The sequence below is a fragment of the Balaenoptera physalus genome, assembly GCF_965194825.1.
Source record: "Balaenoptera physalus genome assembly, chromosome: 15".
Classification (NCBI taxonomy): domain Eukaryota; kingdom Metazoa; phylum Chordata; class Mammalia; order Artiodactyla; family Balaenopteridae; genus Balaenoptera; species Balaenoptera physalus.
In genome coordinates this window covers 70,695,477-70,714,860 of record NC_138894.1, presented here as the reverse complement: position 1 = coordinate 70,714,860, position 19,384 = coordinate 70,695,477, and the positions used below count along the sequence as shown (strand labels likewise).

Here is a 19,384-nt window from a genome sequence, read left to right as displayed (position 1 = left end):
CCTCACCAGATAGGGCTATTTCTATAGCACTCACAGTCTATAATCCAAGGCATAGCAGCAGGGTCGAAGTATCCCCAGGTAACTGAATATTCTCTTGGTACTTTGAAGAGCAACCTGAACTTCTTAAACTTCTCCAGAATTGTTGGGGATATGGTGGAGGCGGCTGAGGGAGGAGCTGTAGCCTTAGAAATCATCCCAGGCGGGCATGTTGGTAATTTGTAGGCCTGTTCAAAATACATACAAAAATGTAAAGCTTAATTAGTATTTAGCTCAGAACTTGGTTGAAAACTTCATTTAGTCTTTTTATTTCTTTCCCATTATTGAGACAACAGATATTTTATTAAACAGAAAATAAAGGAAAATGAAACAAAGAAAAAAGTCACTCAGAGTTCTACCAACCAAAGAAAAACACTGTTAATTCTAGCATTTTGGTATTTTTTCTTTCTAGATTTTGTTTTTAACTTTTCAATATATTTATTCTTTCATTTGTTTGGCATAATGTTGTATATTTACAATTCCGAATCTCTTTTTTATCCATGAATTTTCTGTATTATTATAAACTCAATGTAAATATTTTCAAGGGCTTCATAATATTCTGTGAGATGGATATCACATAGTTAATTACCCATCGCTTTGGGACATTAATATTTCTAATTTTGGGATTTTTTAATGTTCCAATAAATCTATTTTGTATATTTTTGTGAATTTGAATATTTTATCTCTGACAGTACGTCAGTCTCTCACCTTGGCCCAGCTTCCCTTTACATTTGCAGGGACTAGACCTGGGTCTGTGAACCGAAGGGGGCCCACGGCAGGTCTGGGAACGCTGAACTTGAACTGCTCATTTGAATGAATCTAAAATCCGGTTTGATCCCTTTGTTTTCACCTCACTGCATCCCAAAGATGAGAACTGGCTGAGAACGTGCCCAGATTTGGCTCTGCCAGCTGGCAAGGCATCCCCAAATAATAGGAGATTATTAGAATCCTGCCCTTTTCCAGCGAGCTTTTATCCACATTCATCTTTGTGTTGTGCCAGTTAGGTACAGTGGTTTTCTTTGTATGCACCCTGGCAGCCCTATCCACATAGATTTGGGAGGAAAATCTCACAGAATGTGAGATCCTTTTAGATAACAGGAGTTTGTTAATTTTAACCCAAAGATTCTTGTGATGGCAGTGGGGCTGTGAATGTCAGCTACAGGTAAGGGCTCAGCTGCTAGGCTGCCTGTGTGGAACTTTGCAGATACTCCATTTCTTTCATGGCTACAGTCTTATCGAGGTCAGCAATTGATGTGAAACCAAAAAAGGGAATCAGAGACAGGGCTTCTAGAAGAGATGACATCGTGAGTCCAGTCCTTGCTTTGGGTGCCTTTATATGGCTCTGCTTAATTCCTTTTTGCAGAACTGGGGGTGGTGGTGGGCACTGCCCCTTCTCTGTTAGCAATCTGAACACTTCTAGTATTAGTAATTGAAGAGATATTGATGGATCTTGGGAAGGGGTTAACTTCTTTCCCTCTGGTTATTGTCATCAGTGGGCAGGGGGACATACTCAGGTGGTCAGGTGGTGTGTGGGAGCTGAAATTCCTGATAAGAAACAATTGTCTTCATCTCAAATAGCACCTCTACCTCCATCCCTGGGCCTGGGGTACTGGGTTATTTCTCTGCTATTGCTCAAAGAGAAATGCCAGTATATTCCCATGGTGTGTGTGTTTGTGTGTGTGTGTGTGTGTATGTATAATTAATGAACTATTGCAACATGATGTTAGCTGCTTTTTTTGCCAGAGGGAATCTTATAGTATTTTATAAAATACTAGAATTTTACAGCCAGAAGACACCATAGATATCCATTAATCTATGGATTAACCACAATAATTTTTTTCTTTCATTTTTATGGAGATATAATTATCATAGAGCACTCTATAAGTTTAAGGTGTACAGCATAATGATTTGACTTATATACATCATGAAATGATTACTGCAAGTTTAGTCAATATCCATCATCTCATATAGATACAAAATTAAAGAAATAGAAAAAAAAATTTTTTTCCCATGATGAGAACTCTTAGGATTTACCCTCTTAACAATTTTCAGATATAGAATACAGCAGTGTTAATTATATTTATCATGTTGTATATTATATCCCTAGTACTTATTTACTTTAGAGCCATAAGTTTGTACCTTTTAATTGCCTTTATCCAATTCCCCTTCCCCCACCCTGCTGCCTCTGGTAGGTACAAATCTGATCTCTTTCTCTATAAGTTTGTTTGTTTTTGAAGTATAATTGACATACAATACCATGTTAATTCCTCAGGAAAGAGATGCAGAGCAGTTTTAGGGATTTTTCCAAAGCAGAAGAGGTATTGACTCAGCCCAGTCTACAACCTGGGTATTCTGGCCTCAGCCAAATGGTCTTTTCATTACACAAAGCCTATTTTTGTAGTAAGAGAAAATTTTTTTCTGTATTTTTTTCTTTTTTAGAACAAAAATACTTTGCTGAGGCAGGAGAAAGAATAACACAAAAGATTCATTATTATTACTGTTACTATTTAGCATACTACTTTATACTTGTTATTTTTAAAAAACACTTTACTGATGTATAATTAGCTTTCAGAAAGCTTTACATAATGAGTCTGGAGATGAGACTATACCTGTGAAACCATCACCACAATCTATGCCATAAACATACCCCTCACCTTCAAAAGTTTCCTCCCCCCTCTTTATTTATTATTATTATTATTTTTGTAAGAACACTTGACAAAAGTTCTACACTCTTCAAAATTTTAAGTATGCAATACAGTATTGTTAACTATGGGCACTTTTAACTATAGTCTGTGTAGTAGATCTCTAAGACATTCATCTTGCATAACTAAAACTTTGTAACGTTTGACCTCCTGGCTTGCCCCTCTCCCTAGCCCTGGCAACCACCGTTCTATTCTCTGCTTCTATGAGTGTGGCTATTTTAGATCCCTCAGATAAGTGAGATCATGTAGTGTTTGTCCTTCTGTGTCTGGCTTATTTCACTTAGCGTAATGTCCTCCAGGTTCATCTATGCTGTTGCAAAGAGCATGATTTCTTGTATTGTTAGCCTTCTTTTTTGTGTGTATGCACATTTTCTCTGTCCATTTATCTGTCAGTGGACATTCGCTTTGCCTCCATGTCTTGGCTATTCTGAATAATGCTGCAAATTAACATGGGAATACAGATATCTCTTCAAGATCTTGATTTCAATTCCTTTGAATATATACTTAGAAATGAGATCTCTGGATCATATGGTAGTTCTCTTTTTAATTTTTTTGAGGAAACTCCATACTGTTTTCTGTAGTGACTGCACCAATTTACATTCTCACCAACAGTATATGAGAGTCCCTTTTTCTTCATATTTTCACCAACACTTATCTTTTGTTTTGTTTTGTTTTGTTGACAATACCCATCTTAACAATTGTGAGGTGGTACCTCATTATGGGTTTGACTTGCATTTCCCTGTGATTAGTGATAATGAGTGATGATGAGCACCTTTTCATATACCTGTTGGCCATCTGTATGTCTTCTTTGGAGACATGTCTGTTCAGCTCCTTTGCCCTTTTTTAGATTGGTTTAATTAATTAATTTTTTTGCTATTGAGTTGTAAGAGTTCCTTGCAAATTTTGGATAATAATCCTTTATTAGACACATGACTTGCGAATATTTTCTCCCATTCCGTTGGTTACCTATTAATTTGTTGATTGTTTCCTTTGCTGTTCAGAAGCTTTTCACTTTGGTGTAATTCCCCTTGTCTATTTTTGCTTTTGTTGCTTGTGCTTTTGATGTCATATCCAAGAATTCATTGCCAAGGCTGATGTCAAGAAGCTTTTTCCCTTTGTTTTCTTTCAGGAGTTTTATGGTTTCAAGTCTTATGTTTGTTTTATGGTTTCAAGTCTTATGTTTAAGTCTTTAATCCATTTTGAGGTGGTTGTTAATAGAGTTATCAGTGGAAAAACAATATATATAACATGATAACTATGTCTGTTGAATGGATATATTGAGAATCTCTGCTTTGCATATATCATGTCTATTTATTTTGTTGAATGAAAAGATGGATACAAAACAGGACTACAGAAGACTTGATGCATCCTCCTGGAAACAAGTAAATTATAATATTTTATCCTTCTTAAGGTTTTTTATTCTTAATTTTCTATCATGTAATATTTTTCTTATTTGTTTATTTTCCTTTCACATATGTGGGGGTTGAAGAGTGATGAAAATGTTTCACATCCCTTTGGACTGCTTCTTTTCCAGAGTTCTGCCAAATGTCCATTAATAAATTCAGTGTAGAGCAGGAGTCAAGAGACTTGAGCTGTCTCTGTTGAGTTCGGGCAGGTAATTTCATCTGTCTGGGGACTTTCTACCCCTTAGGTATAAAATAAGTCATTGTATTAAAGACACATGTAGTTCCTCATAACTCAAAAATTCTATGTCTTTAGCTTTATAATAAATATATATTGCTATGAGAGCTTGGTACAGGGCACTTTGCCTGGGCTTTATAAACACTTGTCTGATCAAACTTCTGTCATAAATGAATGATGGGAATCAATGAGCATTTATTTAATGAGCAGTTTATCCTCCTCCACTTCTCCCATCCTCTCAAAATGTACAGGTATATTTAAATGGGTGCACAGGAATCAGAATTCAATATAGTGTTTTGTTGATTAGAAACAGAATAGTCTAGAGCCTGACAGACTTGTGTTTGAGTCCAAATTCTTTTCCTCATTCATGTAAATTACTTAATTCCTTTGAGGTTTAGTTTCCTTGTCTGTAAAACAGAGATGATTATATCCCTTCATTGGATCATTAAGAAAATTAAATGATATAGTGTGTAAAGTGCCTGGCATATAGTGAGTATCAGTAAATCTCTATTGATTTTCTGCTCTTTGAATTTCAGATTTGCCCTTGAGTAACTACAGAAATCATGCTACACACAGGTGGCAGTTGCTGGCCATCTCTGGTGTGCCTTAGCTTGGAGGTGCATTACTCTGATTTCTGTCTCCATTTCACGTGTCCGTCTTTCCTGTGTGTCTGTGTCCTGATTTCCCTCTCATTATAAGGGTCACAGTCACTGAATGAGGGCCTGCCCTAGTCCAGTTTGACCTCATCCTAGCTTGATTACATCTGCAAAGGCCCTATTTCCAAATAAGATCACATTCACAGGTACTGCGTTTTACTTCTTCCTTTCCAATCTGCATTCATTTTGTTTCTTTTTCTTGCCTTATGATAGTAAATAGAACCTTAAGTACAATGTATGATAGAAGTGCTGAGAGTGGTCATTCTTGTATTTTTCCTGATATTTGGAAAGAGTCTATTTTATCCCTATTAAGTATATTAGCTCTAAGTTTTTGATAGATGCCCTTTATTTGGATTCAGGAAGTCGCCTTCTATTGCAATTTGGCTGAGAGGTTTTTTTTTAAATCAGGAATGGGTGTTGGATTTTAGGAGATGCTTTTTCTTCATTTATTAAGATAATCATGTATTTTTTTTGTTAAAATAATGAATTATATTGATTCTTAAAAAATTTTATATTGATTCATATTTTGATTGTCAAACTAACATTTCATCCCTGGGATAAATCCCATTTGGTAATGATATATTATCCTTTCTGTATATTGTTGTATGTTATCAGTTAAATTTTTATTTATTATAGAATATTTGCACTAATATTCATGAGGGATATTGGTCATTAATTTTCTTTTCTTGTAATGACTTTGTTATGTTTTGGTATCAGACTAACAGTGGCCTCATAGAATGAGGTGGAATGGATTCCCCCTTCTTCAATTTTAGGGAAGGGTGTTTATAGAATTGATATTATTTCTTCCTTAAAAATTTGGTAGAAATAACCATTGAAGTCTTCTGGGCTTGGAGTTTATTTTGTTGAAAGGTATTAGTTACAAATTTGGTTTCTTTAATAGGTATAGGAATACTCAGGATATCTGTTTCTTCTTGTGTGAGATTTAGTAGTTTGTGTGTTTCAAGGCATAAAGTTTTTCATATTTCCTTATTGTTCTTTAATATCTGTAGAATCTATGGTGTTGTTACTTCTTTCATTTGATGCTGTTAATTTGTCATTTTTGCCCCAGTTTGTTTGACTAGAGGTTTACCAATTTAATCTCGAAGAACCAGTTTTTGGTTCAATTTCATTTTTCTATTTTTTCCCTTTTTCTCTATTTCATTAATTTTTACTTTGATATTTATTATTGCTTTCTTTCTAGTTACTTTGAGTTTAATTAATTTGAGTTCTTGTTTTTCTCGATGCTTAAGGTGGAACTTTAAGTCATTGATTTGACTCCATTCCATCTTTTCTAAAATAGGTGTTTTTAGTGCCATGGATTTCCTACTAATCAATGTACCACAAATTTTGAGATGTTGATGTGTTGTGTTTTCATTTTGATCCAGTTTAAAATACTTTCTAATATCCTCTTTGATTTCTGTTTTGATCCATAGGATATTCAGAAATGTGTTTTTTAGTTTCCAAATAGCTTGGGATTTTCTCAAGCTCTTTATTTATCTTTATCAATCTATTATTGATTTCTAATTTAATTACATTGTGATTAAAACAACATACTTTTTATGACTTGGATCCTATTCCAGTTATTGAGACTTACTTTGTGGCCCAGAATATCGTCTATATAGGTAAAAGTTCAGTGTGCACTTGAATGTGTATCCTACTGTTGTTTGGTGAATTATTCAGTAAATGTTAATTAGTTAGATCAAGCTGGCTAATGGTGTTATTCAGATCTTTTAAATCTTCACTTATTTTGTGTCTATTTGTTCTATAAATTATTGGAAGAGGGGTTGAAATATCCAACTGTAATTGTGGGATTTTCTGTTTCTCCTGGTAGTTCAATCAGTTTTTGCCTCATATATTTTGAAGCTCTGTTTTTAGGTGCATAAATATTTAGGGATGTTATACCTGTTGATTAATACTCACTTATAATTATGAAATGGTCTTCTTTATCCCTACTAGTAATTTTTGCTTTTAAATATACTTTGATATTAATGCCAACACTCCAACTTTCTTTTGATTAATGTTAATATGGTATATGTTTGTTCATATTTTTACTTTTAACCTATTTGTTTCTTTATATTTAGTGCATGTTTCTTGTAGCAGTATATAGTTGTGTCTTTAAAAAAATCTATCTGTAATTGATATATTTTGGTTTAAATTGATCATCTTGCTATTTGCTTTCTGTTTGTCTCATCCATTTTTTATACCTTATTTCCCCCATTATCTTCTTTTTGTTGGATTAACTTAATATATTTATGACTCTATTTTCTATATTGTTGACTTAACTAGGTAGAGCTCTTTATTATAGTATTTGCTAGGTTCTATATTATATATCTTTAACTTATCACATTCTAACTTCAGGTAAAATCATACCACTTCATGAACATTTTATGAACTTTTCAATGGTATACATCTTTTTCTCCCTGTCCAACTTTTGTGGTTTTTCTCCCTGTCCAATTTTACAACTGTTATAAACCATGTTTATTCTTCTTTTTTAAATTTATTTTATTTTTGGCTGTGTTTGGTGTTCGTTGCTGTGCACGGGATTTCTCTAGTTGCGTCGAGTGGGGGCTACTCTTCGTTGTGGTGCGTGGGTATCTCATTACGGTGGTTTCTCTTGTTGTGGCACTCGGGCTCAGTAGTTGCGGCTCGCAGGCTCAATAGTTGTGGCTCATGGGCTTAGTTGCTCCGCGGCATGTGGGATCTTCCCGGACCAGGGCTCGAACCCATGTCCCCTGCATTGGCAGGCAGATTCTTAACCACTGCACCACCAGGGAAACCCCAACCATGTTTAATCTTACTATTATTTTTGTTTAAACAATTAATTGTCTTTTAAAATATATTTAAAATAATAAGAATAATATATTTTCCCATTTTATTGCCATTTTTAGTGCTCTTTATTCCTTGTGTAGATCTTTATTTCCATTTGGTATCATTTTCTTTCTGCCTGAAGGACTTTTTTAAAAAACATTTATTGTAGTAATGATCTGCTAGTGACGAATTCTTTCAGTTTTCTGCATAAGTCTTTATTTCATCTTCTTTTGAAAGAAATTTTCACTAGGTATAGAGTTTTAGATTGACAGATATTGTTTCACTGAGTTTTTGCTTGCATTTTTTTCAGATAAGAAATCAGCTGTCATTCTTATTTTTTGTCTCTTTGGATGTAATACAACTTTGTTTCCCTCTGACTAATATTTTTTCTTTATCACTGATTTTGAGCAGTTTAATTATGACATACCTTGGCATATTTTCTTCAGTTTCTTGTGCTTGGGGTTTCTAAAATTCTTGGCTCTATGGGTTTATAGTTTTCAGCAAATTTTAAAGAATTGTAGCCATTATTTTTTTCAAGTATTTTTTTCTACCACCTCCATCATCCCCCAAACCCAGAGACTCCAATTATACATATATTAGGGCTGCTTGATTTTGTCCTACACTTCATGGAGGCATTGTTCATTGAAAAAGCTTCTCTTTAGTTCATTTTGGGTAGTTTTATTGCTACATATTTAATTTCATTAATCTTTTTTTCTTCAATGTCTAACCTGCTCTTAATCTTATCCAGTCTATTTTCATTTCACATGTTGCATTTTCACCTTTAAAGGTTTGATTTGGATCTCTTTCTCTCTCTCTTTCTCCTCTCTACTTAAATCTCTGAATGTATGATATTATAGCTGTAATAACTGTTTTAATGTCCTTGTTTTCTAATTTCAACATGCATCAATTTTGAGTCATTTTTGATTTATTACATTTAAAAATTTATTTTCCTTCTTGTTTTTTTGGTCTGGTAATTTGTTACTGGATTCCATCTGTTGTAAATACTACGTTGTTTGGTGTTTATAGAAATAAATTTTTTTTTAATTTAGAAAAAATACTTTTTTATTACTATAAATATTCTTGTATTTTGTTCTGGAATACATTTAAATTATTTAGAAGGGTTTGGTTTCTTCAGCTCTTGCATTTACTTACGATTTGTTAGGTGTAACTGTAGCAATGCTTAGTCTAAGAAGAATTACTCCACTAATAATACAAGACCCCTCTTTGTAGTCCACCCAAAACTCAGTGAATCATGAGGGTTTTCATTTTGGCTGGTGGGAACAGACACTATACCTGGCCTTGTGTGAGTGTTGGGCATTATCACCTCTAATCCTTTTGTGTGACTCTGCTCAGCTTCAGGAATTTTCCTCACGTACACTTGCTGATTATTACTCAGCTGAACACTGAGGGGTCCCTTTGCAAGCTTAGGAATTCTTTGTATATCCTTCTTCTCTTTGGTGCACTGTCTTAAGAACCTTCTTCACAGACTTTTACCTCTATCTCCTCAAGTTACAAGGTACATTCTGCTCTGCTTAGATTCCCTCTACCTGTACCATGATTTGAAACTTTCTTAAGGAAGTAAACTTGAGCAACTGTAGATACCACCTTACTTGTTTTCTGCCTTTCAATGATCACTGTCCTTTATTGCCTGATATCCGATATCATGAAAACAATTTAAAAAATATTTTGTCATTTTTGTTATTTCAGGCTGGTGTGTACATCTGGCCAGAAGCAGAAATTTTCAGTTGTCTTGAAATCTTAGTTAAATACTGTATGGATTTTTTTTTCAACTTCTCTATGCTTATATCAAATCTCCCAAATAAGACAGTGAACTCCTCTAGGACAGGGGATTCATCTTAAACTTGGGCATGTTCCCTGTAACACTGTGTACTTTGCTGTTACTGGTACAAGGGTAATGACTGCATAGGAATTATTTGCAACATTCTTTCTGTCCTTGTCTATCACACGATATTTAATAATGTCGTCTTGAGTTTACTGTTATCTGTGCTCCTCTGAAGGAAGAGGAGGGCTGAGTCAGTCTGGCTTTGAGTGAAAGTAAGAATTACAGGACCTGAGACCCTGGGTTGTAAACGAAATTTACAGCCGGGTAGAAAAGTTAAAGACCAAATGCTGAGTGAAAGTCAGGAAAAGGAAATACAGAGGAGCCCAGTGACTGGGATTCCAGTGAGGAGCCAAGAGTATGGAATCTGGGAACAAGGATAAAGGGGAAAAAAGCAGTCCTGCAAATATCCTGAGGTATGTGCTGGATGATATCCATTTGAATATTTTTAAAAAATCACCTGGCATAGAAATGGTAAAAAGGTGAGTTAATCTGGCATAAAGAGACAGAAGTTTGATGGAAAACTCACTTGATGCACATTAACTATAACCGGTTCCTCTCCCAATTCTGTTAGTGTGGCTCTAATCGCTACATTAGCTCTATAAACCCCGCCATCCTGCTTATTCACAGAGGTTTCCTGGCTTTGTTGCTTTATAACGAAGATGTTTGTAAACATAATAAACACTCACACAAAACATCCGTCTCAAAATTGGTTCACTTTCTTCATAAAGGAGCCAGAAATTCTGATATGATCACAATAAAAAGATCATGCTGTTTGTTATACTAAGGGCATTTCATTACCCTAACAAGTGTTTTAAATGAATAATAAGTTTAAAACCCAAATAGAGTATTATAAGGTAATATCTCAAAACATTTCAGAATTATTTGCTCTTTCTTCAGATTCTGTAGCTTCTAGGTAGAGCAGTGTCTGATAGGCCTTACTCAATATAACCATAAATTTCTGTGGTTTCTACCCACCCATCAGATTCCATAAAAGCCAGATAAAAATTCCTGAAGATCATTTAAAATAATAATAGAGCTATGTCCTGGCACTATGATGAAGGCCATGCAATATATTATCACATTTAATACTTGCAATAATGCTATGAAGTAGGTATTGTTATTATTTCCATTTACTAGAGGAAAATCCAGTATAGAGAGTTTAAGTAACTTGTCCTAAGTTGCTGGTTTTCAGGAAGATCAACACCAGATCTGTTTGATTTCAAACTTCTTAATCACCATTCTGCATGATTTTCTCTCATTCTCTCTTTTGTCTCTTTTTTGGAGGGAAGGACTGAGCTACAAATTCAACAGGCCTTACATAATACCAATTTATCATTATTTCACTTAGTCAAAAGGTGCTATAGACTGAATGTTTTTGTCTCCCCAAATACATTTGTTGAAACCTAATCCCTAGTGTGATGGCACTTGGAAGTGAGGCTTTGGGGAGGTGATTAGGTCATGAGGATAGAGCCCTCATGAATGGAATTCGTGCCCTTATAAAAGAGACCCCCATCAACCATGTGAGGACATAGTGAGAAGATGGTTGTCTATGAACCAAGAAGTGGGCTCCCATTAGACACCAAAACTGCTGCCACCCTGATCTTCTTCCCAGTTTCTCAGAGCTATGAGAAATGTCTGTTGTTTAGGCCACCTAGGCTATGGTATTTTATGTTTTGTTATAGCAGCTCAAATAGATCCAAGGCCATTCTAGAATATGTTCTTGGAATTCATCAAAAGGCCCTGACTTCTTTGTAATTAAAGGGTTTGCTTGAATTAGGAGTCTCTCTTCCACTCTCTGCTACTACCTTAAAAACGTATTTCAGGATAAAATGGCACTGTCTACCCATAAAAATTCATAAAACACAATAGGTTTTCTATATTTTTGCTACTGTAAAATTCACATTAACTTTCCTTTTACTGGAACTCAATGCAAACCAAATATTCATGGTTTATTGGGAGGGAGAGAATTTATCTGGAGGTTGTGGGCATTCCCTCACAATTACTGATGGGGGGCAGCAGAGGGCTTTCCAAGTGAGCATGGCTGAGGCCAGATGAGAAAAGCTTTCCTTGGGTGTGTTGGGAGTGGGAATAGAGAGAAGGGTGAGCAGTGGTGGAAAGGCTTATCAGAAGTCATGAAAGGCAGGAGAAAAAGGAATCAAGTCATGGGTGTAGCTAGGCCAGGTAGGAGAGAGTCAGAGACACTGCCAATTAGAGTTGAAGATAACAACCAGTTAAATAGACAAAACCCCATCTGCAGGGCTTTCTGTCTAGTCCTATCCAGCTTCAAGCTATGAAGAACTATAATTACAGATTTTAAAAATCTTAGGTGGTACCAGTCACAATCTTATATACTTTATATTTGATATTATATTTGTTGATTATTTTTATTACATTTATTTGTTATATTTGTTACATTTATATTTATTATTTAATTCTCATGAAAATCTCATAAATTCTTTTTTTTATTTGAAATACAACTTTATTCTGATTCTAAATGAAAAGGAATGGGAATGACAGTAAAAAACAAGATTATACCACTGAATATAGTGATGTGACTGTAACAGTCTTATATTTGAAACTCAAGGAGGAAACAACTGTGTTGCAAAACAGCTAAATATGCAGGTCCAAAAAAATGAAGGTTTTTTTTTTAACTGCCACATTCACTCTGAAGCCCATTCATCTCCTTTAGCATCCCAAAGATTAAGCACATGTTCTGCTTAGCTATATAATAAAGTGGCAAACACGCTGCACCACTGACATCACAGAACAGTTGCCTATAAGACTAGACTTCTGACTCTGGGCTCCAGCTTCACTTTCTCACATGTCATCATCTTCATCTGGGAGAGCAGTTGTCTGAGCAGCCTCTAGATCATGCTTATACCGCACTGCCAAGGCTGGGTCCGTGACCACCTCTGGCGGGGTGAGAGCAGGCATGACGATGAACTCCAAGTTAGGGTCTCTGATCAGTTTTATAGCGAGCCAGAGGAAGGGCTTTTCAAAGTTATAGTTACTTTTGGCAGAAAGGTCACAGTACTGAAGATTCTTCTTTCGGTGGAAGACAGTTGACTTTGCCTTAACCTTTCTGTCCTTAATATCCACTTTGTTGCCATACAACATGATGGGGGTGTTTTCACACACTCATACCAGATCTCTATGCTAGTTAGGCACGTTCTTGTAAGTAACTCTCGATGTTACATCAGACATTATAATGGCACACTGAGCTTGGATATAATAGCCATCTCTCAGTCCACCAAATTTCTTCTGACCAGCTGTATCCCATACATTGAACTTAATAGGTCCTTTGTTGGTATGGAACACAGGGGGATGGACCTCAACACTCAAGGTAGCTATATACTTCTCAGATTCACTAGTCAGATGACGTTTCACAAATGTATCAGTAGTTTTTCCAGTACCACCATCACCAACCAATACAAGTTTGAACTGAACTTGGGGTTCTTCTTGGGCAGCCATCGTGATGTTACTTCCAGAAGCAAGTCTGTGCCCTTCTGACTGAGCTCATAAATTCTTACAAAAATCCTATGGTGGGGATTATCCACATATTACAAAAAAAGAAACTAAGCAAGTGCAGAAAATTTGGGGTTAGATCTTAAGGCTAATCTAATCTCAGATCATAGGCTTTCTCCCTTAAATTCTCAACAAAGTGACAGTTTTCTTCCAGTAAAAGATTATTTCTGCACGCAGGAAATTTGAAGAAAATCAATGCAGCTGTATTTTAAAAGTTCCAAGTTCCCTTTATAAATCTATTTTTTGTCTAAGCAATATTCTTTATTTTTTAATTTTTTTTAACATCTTTATAAGCAATATTCCTTAGAATGCACTTATTGGAATGAAAATCTTTCCTTGGAGATTTGTAGTTCTTTGGGATACCATTCAAATAATTTAATTATCAAATTATCTGAGGGTAATAAGAGAATAGTAGGTATTAGACTAGGGAGTCCCTCAGTTGCAGAGGTGTATGTGACCTTGAGGCCTTCAGTTACTTACAGAATTGCCACTTCCTCTTAGAAGCTGTTATATTACCACATAAGCTTGATTTATGCTAAATTTAGATAAAAAAATGAAGTAGCCATTATATGTGCTCAGATTATTATGAGGCTGCAATAATTTATATACATTGGTTGGTATTTAAAAATTCTAACATGATTTAGAAATTCATATTTAGAAGTTTGTTTTCCAGCATAATTCTAGAGGAGGGGCCAGAACTGTGGAACCAGTATTCTCTCATGATTTGATTAAAATAGTGAAATCAGCAAAATTCTACAAGAGCAAAAGAGAAAGGTGATCGTAGCGTTGGTATAACAGAATGCCCTTCAGGATGCTCTACCTCATCTCAAAATAGCCTGCAAAAAACTGAAAAATACATAAATAAAAGGATATATAGGGCAACCAATAACAGAATATTGTTTTCTCTTATATTGCATAGATGTGTCCATTTTATGTGTATATTGTAGAACTATGGCTAGGCTAGTAGGCATAGTTACATACCTATGAAATTAAGGCTATGTAAAGTTATTGGATAGACTCTTTGAACTTTGAGACTCTAAGATGGTCTTCATGATTTCTGCTTGCTGATCTTCATGCCTTTGTCCATTCCCCTGCTCTGAGTATGGATGGACGTGTGACTTGCTGCTAACCGATAGGATATGGCACAAGGAATGGACTATGACTTGCATGATTATGCTACATTATTTAAGAATCTGTTGTGCTAGAGGATTTCCTTATTAACTTGATGAAATAAGTAGCCATATTGGGAATGTCCATGTGGCAAGGAACTTAGGTAAGCTTCCCTCCAAAGGCTGTCACGGAGCTTGGCCTCAGTGCTACAGCTGCAGGAAAATAAATTCCGCCAACAACCTGAGTGAGTCTGGAAGTGGAGTCTTCTTCAGTGAAGCCTAGATGAGAAAACAGTCCTGCTGACACCTTGATTGCTGCCTCAGAAGACCCTAAGAAGAGGACCCAGCTAAGCCATGCCTAGACTCCTAGCCCCCAAAAACTGAGATAATAAATATGTGTTTTTCTAGGCTGCCAAGTTTGTGGTAATTTGTTATTCAATGGTATATCTAATATATACTCCATCTAGCTAATATTAGCCTTACCTCTAATTACTCTCTCATATCACTTTGTTTAAATCTTTTAAAAAAAATTCACATAATAGTTGTTTACTTTTAATTAATTATCTATCTCCCTTCCCCTAAATCTCTTACTAATTTTGTAACCTCTGACAAGTCACTTGAATTCCCTGAAGCTCAGTTTCTCCATCTATAAACTGAGTTTATTCATACCTATGCCCCCAAGGTTGTGAGGGTTAACTAGGCTTGTGTTTGAAAGAAGCCCTGTATGATGTCTTAACTCCTGTCTTTTCAGACTCTTTCTAGATAGCATTAACTTTCATCATGACTCATTCTGTATCCCCTAGATTTTGATGCATAGCAGGCCCTAAAATCTTGGCTTACTCCTGGATTCTTGTCTTCTGGTCTGTCTGGCTCTCTGAGTGGACAACAATGCTTGTTTATCTCTGACTGCTTTGTTGTAGCTCATAAGCTGAGCTTATTACACAAGAAGGGTGGTGGTGGCCAACCATCTATACAACAAATGAGAATTTCAGAGCTGTTTTAAAAAAAAAATACTTTGGTGCTCTTTGAATAGGGTGGTCACACTTGGCCAATTCCACTACCCTCTTCCTACTAGATAAACAAAACATGAAATTTCTCTTCCTGTAGCATTGAGTCCACTGGGGAAAACATGAACACACTGTGCTTTTAATTAGCTGGAGAATGAATTCTGAGCCTGGGCTGTTTAAAAAAGTTGGGACAGATTCTCAGCACCTGCAAAATGGTAACAAGTTTCCTGGATAATTGTGGTGGCTTATCTGAACATGAGTTCCTTACAGTCCCCCAAAACTACCAGTGCCTTCAGGGCCTCCATAAATAAGTGCCTGGTTTATAAGTTTGTATCTTCTGATATAAATCCCATGCTTTGTTACCCTAGCCCTCTGAAAAAGTTGTATGTGAATGAAATGTCACAGAATTATAGAAAGGAACTTAGCAATAATCTAGCTAGCATTTTTGAATACTGTACTCTCTGCTGTGCAGAGTGCTTGATACAGTGTCTCATTTAATGTGATCCGACTCACTCATTGTACAGATGGAAAAATCTAAACAATTTGGTTAATTGGCAACTTTCATTTATAGCATGTGCTCTACTTCATCATAGTGCTTATATATGAACAACTGAGTACATAAATTACATTTACATGGCAGTTTGAAAGTAGGCAGTGTAATATAATGGTTAGCATCCCTGGCCTTTGGGTGATACAGATTGGGGTTTGAATCCTGGTCTGCTGTCTCCAGCTGTGTGATATAGGCTGAGTTACTTAACCTCTCTGAACCACTATTTCTCCATCTGTATCATGGAGATTATAATGCTACATCGGCTTGTTACATGAATTAGATAAAATTAAGAATGTGAATGTAAAATTAAGAATCTAAGTGATTGTGTAGTAAAGTGTGCAGTAAATGATAGCTATTATTATAAAGTACTTTCATATCAATTAAACTTCATGTAAGAGATTATTACTATTATTATCATAATCTACATTTTATCTTTTAGTATTTTATTATTTTACACTTTTTGCAAATAAGAAAATGAAGTCATAGAAAAGAGAGGTAAATGCTGGTCAGGTGTTCTGTGATATTAGGCAAGAGCTAAGACTCAGATTGAGATGTACAGACTTCAGCTCTCAAGCTGTTTCCTATTCTGCAATGCTGTTTCTTTACAGTAAGTGCTCTTTCCATTCAGCTGAGAACTTAGCTCCCTGCTTAGGCTATAACTCCTTGAGGGCAGGGATTTTGCATCTCCAGGGAAACCAACACATAGGCCTTCAATAGATATGTTTAGTTTATAAAAACAAGTTAACACACAATTCTAAGGAATATGAACTCTTAGTACAAGATAAGTCACTTGTCCCTCAAACTGAATCTCAAAGGCAAAAAGCAAGGCAGTTATCACAGAAGGACAAAGTGCAGCATGAACTACCCAGAGATCCAGGACAGGGCATCATTGCTGAGTAATTACTTTGTAGAGGTAATTATATAGGCCATATTTGCATATATTAGCCTAAGGCGATGTGTGTGTGTGCGCGTGTGTATATAAAAGCCACATTTTTCCTCCTTTCTGCCCCGCCGAGCACAGTTTCAGAATTTGGTGTTCATAAGGATATAGGGCTTTATTGATTAATTACTTCACCTAATGGGTATTTATTGAGCTTCTAATATGTGTCAGATACTGTATTAGACCCTGAACACACAAAAATCAGTAAAGCTGAGTCTTTCCTTATGGAACTCATAGTAGGGAAGAAAGATGAAATGTTAACTAGAAAAACATATATATATATTTTTTTACACACACACACACTGTATTTTATTTTTACAAGAGATAAATAGACTGACACCAAGCATTGTACATGGATGACTACAACAAAAGCAACAATGATTGCAATTACCAAACACGAAACACACTCATACTATGTCATAATATTGACATTCAGTCCAGTAATCCTCCACTGTAACAGCTCCTTTACTTTGCAGTGAAAATTGATTTGTATGTTCTTTGCCTCTGAGTCCTTGTGGGATTTTTTTTTTTTTAATTCAGACAGAAAGTCACAAAAATTATACTCATCATCATCAGTTCACTCAGTCCCATGTAATTAATTTTTTTTTTCATCTTGATCTTTTGTTAGCACTTTTATGAGTTCATCAGTTTTTCATTAGAGTTCTGAAAATGCTTATTCATTCAGTTCAGCAGTACAGTCAGTTACCAGAAACCTGTACTTGTCAGAGTCTTTTCCATGAATTTCTTGAAGATGAAACCCTTTTATGGGAACATATTTGCAAAAGCATCAGAGTACACCCAGAACTGTCTGTAAATGACAAAAGACTTAAAAATGACCACAGTTAAAGATTTGATGAAAGTTCATAATAATGCAGTTGACAAGAAAATTAGTTATTTCTGAGATATACATTTTAAAGTAATAACTAGGATTATGACTTATAACATTATACCAGAACATATAAGATTTTTAGAAATTTCATGTAATGTCTGAAACATTTATATTAACATATTTCCATACAAATAACCCAATGAAAGTTTAGTATTAGTTGTTTTGTTTGTTTGTGTTTTTTATACTGCATGTTCTTATTAGGCATCAATTTTATACACATCAGTGTATACATGTCAATCCCAATCGCCCAATTCAGCACACCACCATCCCCAGCTCACCGCAGTTTTCCCCCCTTGGTGTCCATATGTCCGTTCTCTACATCTGTGTCTCAACTTCTGCCCTGCAAACCGGCTCATCTGTACCATTTTTCTAGGTTCCATATACATGCGTTAATATACGATATTTGTTTTTCTCTTTCTGACTTACTTCACTCTGTATGACAGTCTCTAGATCCATCCACGTCTCAACAGATGACTCAATTTCGTTCCTTTTTAGGGCTGAGTAATATTCCATTGTATATATGTACCACAACTTCTTTATCCATTCGTCTGTTGATGGGCATTTAGGTTGCTTCCATGACCTGGCTATTGTAAATAGTGCTGCAATGAACATTCGGGTGCATGTGTCTTTTTTTTTTTTTTTTTTGCCACACCATGCAGCATGTGGGATCTTAGTTCCTTGACCAGGGATCGAACCTGCGCCTCCTGCAGTGGAAGCACGAAGTCTTAACCACTGGACCACCAGGGAAGTCCTGCATGTGTCTTTTTGAATTATGGTTTTCTCTGGGTAAATGCCCAGTAGTGGGATTGCTGGGTCATATGGTAATTCTATTTTTAGTTTTTTAAGGAACCTCCATATTGTTCTCCATAGTGGCTGTATCAATTTACATTCCCACCAACAGTGCAAGAGGGTTCCCTTTTCTCCACCCCCTCTCCAGCATTTGTTGTTTGTAGATTTTCTGATGATGCCTATTCTAACTGGTATGAGGTGATACCTCATTGTAGTTTTGATTTGCATTTCTTTAATAATTAGTGATGTTGAGCATCTTTTCATGTGCTTCGTGGCCGTCTGTATGTCTTCTTTGGAGAAATGTCTATTTAGGTCTTCTGCCCATTTTTGGATTGGGGTGTTTGTTTCTTTAATATTGAGCTGCATGAGCCGTTTATATATTTTGGAGATTAATCCTTTGTCCGTTGATTCGTTTGCAAATATTTTCTCCCATTCTGAGGGTTGTCTTTTCATCTTGTTTATGGTTTCCTTTGCTGTGCAAAAGCTTTGAAGTTTCATTAGGTCCCATTTGTTTATTTTTGTTTTTATTTCCATTACTCTAGGAGGTGGATCAAAAAAGATCTTGCTGTGATTTATGTCAAAGAGTGTTCTTCCTATGTTTTCCTCTAAGAGTTTTATAGTATCCAGTCTTACATTTAGATCTCTAATCCATTTTGAGTTTATTTTGTGTACGGTGTTAGGGAGTATTCTAATTTCATTCTTTTACATGTAGCTGTCCAGTTTTCCCAGCTCCACTTATTGAAGAGACTGTCTTTTCTCCATTGCATATCTTTGCCTCCTTTGTCATAGATTAGTTGACCATAGGTGCGTGGGTTTATCTCTGGGCTTTCTATCTTGTTCCATTGATCTATGTTTCTGTTTTTGTGCTAGTACCATATTGTCTTGATTA

The 19,384-nt window shown here is 35.6% G+C and overlaps 1 pseudogene across 1 annotated transcript; it reads right to left on the bottom strand.

Annotated features, from left to right (window-relative positions):
- Window positions 1-5,912: 5,912 nt before the first annotated feature.
- On the bottom strand, window positions 5,913-18,345 carry LOC309644235 (GTP-binding nuclear protein Ran pseudogene; annotated as a pseudogene). The gene has a single exon. The product of its transcript is annotated as a GTP-binding nuclear protein Ran pseudogene (transcript).
- Between the last annotated feature and the right edge of the window lie 1,039 nt (window positions 18,346-19,384).